The 8,106-nt window shown below is 39.6% G+C and overlaps 1 long non-coding RNA gene across 1 annotated transcript; it reads left to right on the top strand.

The window, feature by feature from the left end:
• Positions 1-555: 555 nt before the first annotated feature.
• On the top strand, positions 556-4,782 carry LOC140162334 (uncharacterized). Its single transcript, XR_011860240.1, has 3 exons — positions 556-582; positions 3,945-4,051; positions 4,611-4,782. It is a non-coding gene; the product is annotated as an uncharacterized lncRNA (long non-coding RNA).
• The last annotated feature ends 3,324 nt before the right edge of the window (positions 4,783-8,106 follow it).

Genomic DNA, 8,106 nt, shown 5'->3' with positions numbered 1-8,106 from the left:
GCCCAACCCTATGCATCATTTGGGGCACAGACGTTAAAAGATCTAGACTGCCCTCAAGCGTTAGACTTCGACGAGCTAGCTGGCGGAATGGCGGCTGTAAGGTCATCGCGCACGCGCAACAGATGCCATAATTACCAGCCACCAGCTCAGCAGATGGAGATGGCGCGAGATCAATTGACACTTCAAACTTTTTATCCTGTATACTACTTCATATTATTTAAAACCAATATTCCTTGTAACTTTCACTAAAAAACTGCAGACAATATTGCAGAATGCATGAATATCGAATGGCAACTCCACTGTCACGGCCAGGCCCGTACGCAGGATTTCATTTGGGGGGGTGCTGATTTTGAAAAAGTGGACCTTTTTCCAAGGGGGGGCGATTTTGTGTAAAGTGGACCAAATTTGGACCTTTTTTTGTCCAAAAAAGCGTAAAAAACCCCATTTTTTGGCTCGCTACGCTCGCAAATTCTGAAATTTTGGGACTTTTTGTACACTTTTCCAGATTTGGGGGGGGTGCTCCGCACCCCCCGCACCCCCCTGCGTACGGGCCTGGTCACGGCCAATGCAACGCCGCCGCCGGTGAGTATCTCACGTCGATAAGCTTATTATTTTTTACATGTTTAGTATTTGTTTACATGGTTTATCATGTTCATTAATGACAATGTTTATTAGTGCTAGCATTCCGAACATCAGTTCGCCTACATGTAATAGCTTCAAGCTTATAAACTATTCAGAAGCAGAAGTAAATCGTCATCGTGTCAGTTAATAGCCTATGATGAGTCATTGTCAGGTTCGTTTCAGTTGATTTAGTGGCTGGGCGAGGGAAAAAAAGGAACAAAACTGCTTCTTTAAATTTTTGGTATCGGCAGTGCAGTCAGTGAGTGGCAGTAGAATTCATGTGAATTCATTGGAATTAGGTAGTCTTTGTTTGTATTTGCACACGGAAGTGGCGCATTCGAAGCTAGTAGGGTTTACAGCCATCGAATGTGTGTCACTCGACTGCGCCCAAAATCTTGATGTATTCACCTAAAGTTTGGTACCGGTAGTCATGCTAGTGATGTTCATGTAGGCCTGTAATACATTACAGTGATATCTGACCAGCTCGTAACAGAATCGCATTAATACCGAATGGCCTACACAGTTTATACACAGCTGGGTGCAGCACATACACCTACGTGAACTGTGCTTTGCGTAAGCGTAAGTTGAAACTTTGACTCATGCAGTACAAAAACCAAATAAGTCTTGCCTTTTCGCCGATATCCGATCGCACTGTCATCTCAAAACGATATTCTACCCACAAAGTATGGGGGTGTGTGCCTATGCGTGTCACCGCGTACACTTTGCAAAAACCTTCTGGTACCAGCGTTGAATTTACAACATGGATTTGCATTGCAATAAAAAATGCTCCACACTTTCAAATATTTGCTAATTAATCATTTCGCTAATACATGGGTGCAGGGCGTTAGTCCGACATGCCGCTACTCCGACAATGCTGCTAGTCCAAATCTAGATAAGCATATACACTATGCCAGTCCAACACGCCTCTAGTCCAAAAATGAAGACCACTGCGCTAGTCCGAAACTGAAAACCACTGCGCTAGTCCGAATCTGGAAAACACTCCTTCAGTCTGACATTGCGCTAGTCCAAATCTAAAAAATACTGCGCTAGTATGAAACTGAAAACCATTGCGCTAGTTCGAATTTGAAAAACACTGCACTAGTCCGGATCTGCATAGATTTGGGAAACACCGTGCTAGTCCGAATGCTAGTCCGATATTCGGACTAGCGCAGTGTTTTTCAGATTCGGACTAGTGCAGTATTTTTCAGATTCGGACTAGCGCTGTGCTTTTCAGTTTTGGATTAGCGCAACATACTGCAGTTACTGTCCGCTTTCCTATACACAATACACAGTGCTCTTTCCCATTGACGCGTGACCTTTACAAATAGCCCTACGTTAACAGTATGGGGATATGACTAGTTAACGCCGCTGTGTGAAAAATAACCGCCAATATTAAAAGTACTCTTCTAAAGTTCTAGAAAATATAGTTTTTAACATGTCCTAAATGTTTAGCTAATTTAGATGTTTGGAAATATTCGTACTTTGGTGTTTTAGTTAATGTTATAGGTAATAGTATATTGCCTAGTTAACGCCGCTGTGTGAAAAATAACCGCCAATATTAAAAGTACTCTTCTAAAATTCTAGACAATATAGTTTTGTAACATGTCCTAAATTTTTAGCTAATTTAGGTGTTTGGAGAGGGTCGTACTTTTGTGTTTTAGGAAGGACATGTAAACGACAGATAACACCAAAAATATGAAGAAATTATTTCCAAACCGTGTTAAGTCAAAAATCATTATGTTGCTCATTTTCAAGAATGCTGGTTTACAAAAAGCACGCCATTGTCTGATTTCGTGAACAAAGCCACACATAACATTGTTTCCTTTCGTTTCCTTTATAATCGGTTACCCAACTGAAGCTATGAATACCAGCTTTGTTGCGATATCGCACATGAAAACAGTCACTTGTGCACAACCAGAGAAGATCCGATTTAATCAGTTGAGCTGTTTCAATGAGTGTTATCTTGGTTTAATAGCTTTTAATGGGGTTAAGTCCTGCAAAGGTCGAGATGAATTCTACTGTAGACATGACTGCATCATGATGTGTTTTTCCTATTCGGACTAGCGCAGTGTATTTCGGATTCAGACTAGCTGCGTGTCGGACTTAAATAAGTGTTTTTAGAGTCGGACTAGCGTAGTGTCGCACTGTTGTAGTGGTTTTCATTTTCGGGCTAGCGAAGTGTTGTCCAGATTCGGACTAGCGCAGTGTATTTCGGATTCAGACTAGCGGCGTGTCGGACTGAAAAAAAAAGTGTTTTTAGAGTGTCTCACTGTTGTAGTGGTTTTCATTTTGGGACTATAGCGCATGCTTTTTCAAACTAGCACAGTGTTTTTCATTTTTCGGACTGACACACCCCTGAGTAAAGGGAATTTGTGTAGTCAGACTAGCGACGTGTCGGACTAGAGGCAGGTCAGATTAACAGCCAGCGATCGAATTCGAAGGTATCGCATCGCAAAATGCGATGCAATTTCCATCAACTGCTATGCACTTTTCCAAAATGATGGCAGATCTGTGCAAAGAGTACATTACGAGCTGAGAAAAGCAGCTCCCTGGTTGCAAGTAAAAAGAGTGATTTATAGCTCACACCAAAAGCCAGCTCTCCTCAAAGCAAAAGACCTGCCCGATTGACAGCCTCGTCTCCCATTTTTCTTCACAAAATTGAGATTTTTGAACAAAGCTTCTGATGGTGTTGAAATTTATCTACACACTATGATTTTAACATTTTACCCGGGGATATTTGTAAATAATTTAGCTATTTACCTTGAAACTAAATTAAAGGTATAAAGTGATCACTGATCAGATTTTTCCGTAAATATTGTGTTTTGTACCTCGCATTGAGGCCACTTTAAATTTTGAGGCAAAGTGCAATAGCTGTTTTGATGTTAAAAGTTAAAATGTGTTTCACAACAGCCCATTGTGTGGTAGTAGCTGGTAGTATACCACAATTGGGGATGAGGCTATCACTTTTCCGTTCATAACATCTAAACGGAATATATTTCTGGCCTAAAATTTCACTGGGATTATGACAAAAATATGAGCTTTCTTCTGATGCCAAAATCTCAATTTTGATAGGAAAAAGTGGGGGATGATACTGTCGATCATGTCACCCATCTTTAAGTATGAAATTCTTATTTGCTATGGAGAATACATGTCACATGTATGTACATTCAATATTTGTTAATCAAAAAATTGAATCGTTATATATTGGTGAAATATTAGGGAGGAAATTAGGTATTTTGGTGATTTTGTTCAATTTTGTTCATTTGATATAAGTGATTAATGATTATGCTAATTATGTTTTTTTGTGTTTGTTTGATTTGCAGTTGAACCAGCTTATCAATGTATGGAGATGTAAATGGATTGATTAAATCTATGAAGAGTCTGTTACTGGGGTCTTTGAAGACACAATTGATCTGTTGTTGGGTACTCGGTAAGTAGAGTCATGACAACAACAAAACTGTTATCATGCATCATGAATTGGGGGCAAAATATGTTACATACCCGGTACTCAAAATTAGATATACATATGGCCATGCATCACCATGGTTCAAAAATATAGTTTTATTCCTCTCTAATTTACTAACTTGAAAATTTTTCTGGTGAAACCTTTCCAGATGTGCTAAGAAATAATTGCAGCCGATCAAAAAAAGCAAACCTGTTTTATGACATTATCAATCAAAAAATTTTCCTTCATGTCCTACATCAAATTTCCTCATCAAATTTTCATTAAATGATTTTGAACTTTTACAACAGTAGTGTAAATCCTTCAAGAAATCTGACCTTTGGAACATTTTGGAGCATAAATGAATTAATGCTTAGTACATTTTAAACATGTAGGAAAAGCCTAGATCCATGGCACATAATAAAGTAACACTTGACACTTGCAACAAATCCATCAGTGCATTGCATAAAATAACATATTGATCATACATCAAATTGTTTTTTTAATTCAAGCTTTTTAAACATGTTCTTATTGTCTTGTTTCACAGGGGCATGATGATTTGAAAAAGGGACCTCACTCACCTCGGGACATCAATCTACAATGTACTTCATGAGAGCTGCCATCGTTACAGGCAAAAACCATGCTTTTAGAATGGAGCGCACATATTCTTGTTGTTTATTCAACCTTCACATTTGTCACACAATTCTATAAAGTACCGTAGCAGCATTCAGCAAAAATCAGCTATGCTGAATTAAATCACCTTTGGTAGTAAGTGACATTAATCAGACTATCTTTAAAGATCTGAAGATGGACTAAGATGGACTTTACATACGAATGACACTTTATGTGTCGTGTTGAAAACTTGTGGAAGAGGTAGCCCAGTCAAATTAAGGTAACTAAGGGCTTGACCCATCACTAATGGCAACACCTCTCAAACTTGAGACGAGACATGATATAGCTGTTATCTTCAGTAGATAGCATTATATACCTCATATATAGATTCCTGTCATCTGATTGGTTGAAAGTGCACTCATTGAGGTAACTATGCCCGCAAAATGGAAATGAACTATGGACCGGTCACGTGCGTCACGATCAAACTGATATTACGCACGCGTTAATGTTTTCACGCGCTATAATTACGCAGAAATCGCAGATTGTAATCTGTGTGCCGTTCGCATTGAAACTATTAATTTCTTTTCCCAAAATCGATGCTTTTAACCAAACAGATGACAAGAATCTTAAGATTTGGTATATAAAACAAATATTGACTGCTTTTTATTCGGGGCATGGTTAAAATTATAGGCCCGCAGTGATCTCAAAACCATCTGATTGGTTGAAAGTGCAGTCATTGAGGTAACTATGCCCGCAAAATGAACTATGGACCGGTCCATGGAAATGAACTAAGGACCGGTCACGTGCGTCACGATCAAACTGATATTACGCACGCGTTAATGTTTTCACGCGCTATAATTACGCAGAAATCGCAGATTGTAATCTGTGTGCCGTTCGCATTGAAACTATTAATTTCTTTTCCCAAAATCGATGCTTTTAACCAAACAGATGACAAGAATCTTAAGATTTGGTATATAAAACAAATATTGACTGCTTTTTATTAGGGGCATGGTTAAAATTATAGGCCACTTGGTGATCTCAAAACCATGACTATGCCCTCGGCTACGCCTCGGGACATAGTCATGGTTTTGAGATCACCTTGGGCCTATAATTTTAACCATGCCCCTCATAGCAGTCAATATTTGTATACTATGCACTGAATAAGGCCAAGAAAAATGTTTGCTTGCCCTCCAGTGGGACTTTTGCGGTGGGTTGGTCAGTTGGAAAAATATTTTTATTTTTTTAATGACTCGCTACTGTATAGGCCTGTAGGCAATGAACATTGGTCATGTGGAAAGATACATCAATACTTCACAGTCTTGCATATTGATTATTGAAGGTCTGACGTGATTTTTAAAATCACTTCAGACCTTCAATATGCAAGATACACCATAGAAATTGATTCAATTAGAGCGACTGCACATTGATGCATGAATGGATAGTTATTAAATTATCAGTAGATAGTACTATACACTGTAATCAGCAGATCAGTTATCTTCAGTAGATAGCACTATGCACTGTAATCAGTTATCTTCAGTCGATGGCACTAATATGCACTGTATGATCAGCTGTGCGAGTTTACAGTAATGATTTTCTTGTCTTCAATAGATGGCACTATGCACTGTAATAATTTGATCTGTTATCTTCAGTAGATAGCAATATCCACTGTAATCAGTGGATCTGTTATCTTCAGTAGATAGCACTATGCACTGCATAATCAGTATAGTATTTGAGTGTTACTTTCAATAGATAGTACTTTACACTGCATGATTAGTGGTGTATTTGTCTCCTATCATCAGTTGATTGGTTCCATTTTTGTATCGCCTGAACTTCAGGATGGGACTTAGTAATTACTATTTCTGTCTGTCCGTGTGGATGGATTGATGGATGTGGGGGGGGGGGTGTGGATGTGTGTGTATCTTGACCCCAGACAGAACAAGTTTGTATTGGTTAGTGGGTCAAGGTCACCCAAGGTCATCCAGGGGTTATCCGAGGTCAAATTACTAAAAACTGTCGTATGGGCACGAAACTTGGTGGGTAGTCAACATTTAGGGACCGTGCATTCACAAACACTTGTAAGGGGGGCCTGATGTTGTATCATTGGCATGAAACTTGGTGGGTTTAGTCAACATCTAGAGCCAAATTTTTGGAAGGACATTTCAGGGTCATTTGAGGTCACCCAGTGGTCATCTGAGGTCAAATTACCAAAAACTGTCATATGGGCATGAAACTTGGTGGGTACAGTCAACATTTAGAGCAAAATTTTCGGAAGGTCATTCCGAGGTCATCCAAGGTCACCCAGGGGTCATCTGAGATCAAATTACTACAAACTGTCGTATGGGCACGAAACTTGGTGGGTAGTCAACATTTAGGGACCGTGCTTTCACAAACACTTGTAAGGGGGGCCTGATGCAAAAAGGGGGGCCCTGAAAATTGTTGACTCTCCTAAGGGGGGCCCTGAAAAAAATGACCACAAATTTTCCTGGAAAAATTGAGTTTATATGCTTTTCTATAGGGTTGACCCATAATTTTCATGTCAAAAGGGGGGCCCTGAAATTTTTTTAATCTGAAAAGGGGGGCCCCGAGACATTTTCGCGACTGATTTTGTTTTGCATCAGGCCCCTTACAAGTGTTTGTGAATGGTCCCTTATAGTCAAAATTTTTAAAGGTAATTTCAGGGTCATCCCAGGTCACCAAGGGGTCATCTGAGGTCATATTACTAAAAACTTGTATGGGCATGAAACTTGGTGGGTACAGTCAACATTTAGAGCAAAATTTTGAAACGGTCATTCCGAGGTCATCCAAGGTCACCCAGGGGTCATCTGAGGTCAAATTACTACAAACTGTTGTATCATGGGCATGAAACTTGGTGGGTTCAGTCAACATCTAGAGCCAAATTTTTGGAAGGTCATTTCAGGGTCATTTGAGGTCACCCAGGGGTCATCTGAGGTCAAATTACCAAAAACTCACATGGGCATGAAACTTGGTGGGTACAGTCAACATTTAGAGCCAAATTTTTGGAAGGTCATTTCAGGGTCACTGGGGTCATCTGTGGTCAAATTAGTAAAACTGTCAAATGGGCATGAGACTTTGTTGGTACAGTCACCATCAGCCAGGTAATTGTGCCCAACTGAGAACCACCAAAATTTAGGTGTCAAAGGTCACATTTCAATATTGGTCCAATCAAGCTCAAATTGAACAGGCAAATACCAAAAGTAATCGCAAAGGCAGGTGGACGCGAAAGCAGGCGAGACTCGTGGTTCAAGAACCGCCTTGTTTTCTATGCCCCCTTTAAAAATGGTCAGATTTCATGGAAACTGGTGTCATATTACTCCCCTTAACATAAGAAATCTAAAGTCAAACATGTACTTAAGTTACAATTTTGGTGTAATTTGTATTGTTCTGTCCCCCTTGGCCTTGAGAGTTAATGT

Source organism: Amphiura filiformis, chromosome 10 (assembly GCF_039555335.1).
Source record: "Amphiura filiformis chromosome 10, Afil_fr2py, whole genome shotgun sequence".
NCBI classification, from domain to species: Eukaryota; Metazoa; Echinodermata; class Ophiuroidea; order Amphilepidida; family Amphiuridae; genus Amphiura; species Amphiura filiformis.
The sequence above is the reverse complement of the archived record's forward strand: the minus strand, read 5'-3'. Positions and strand labels throughout refer to the sequence as shown.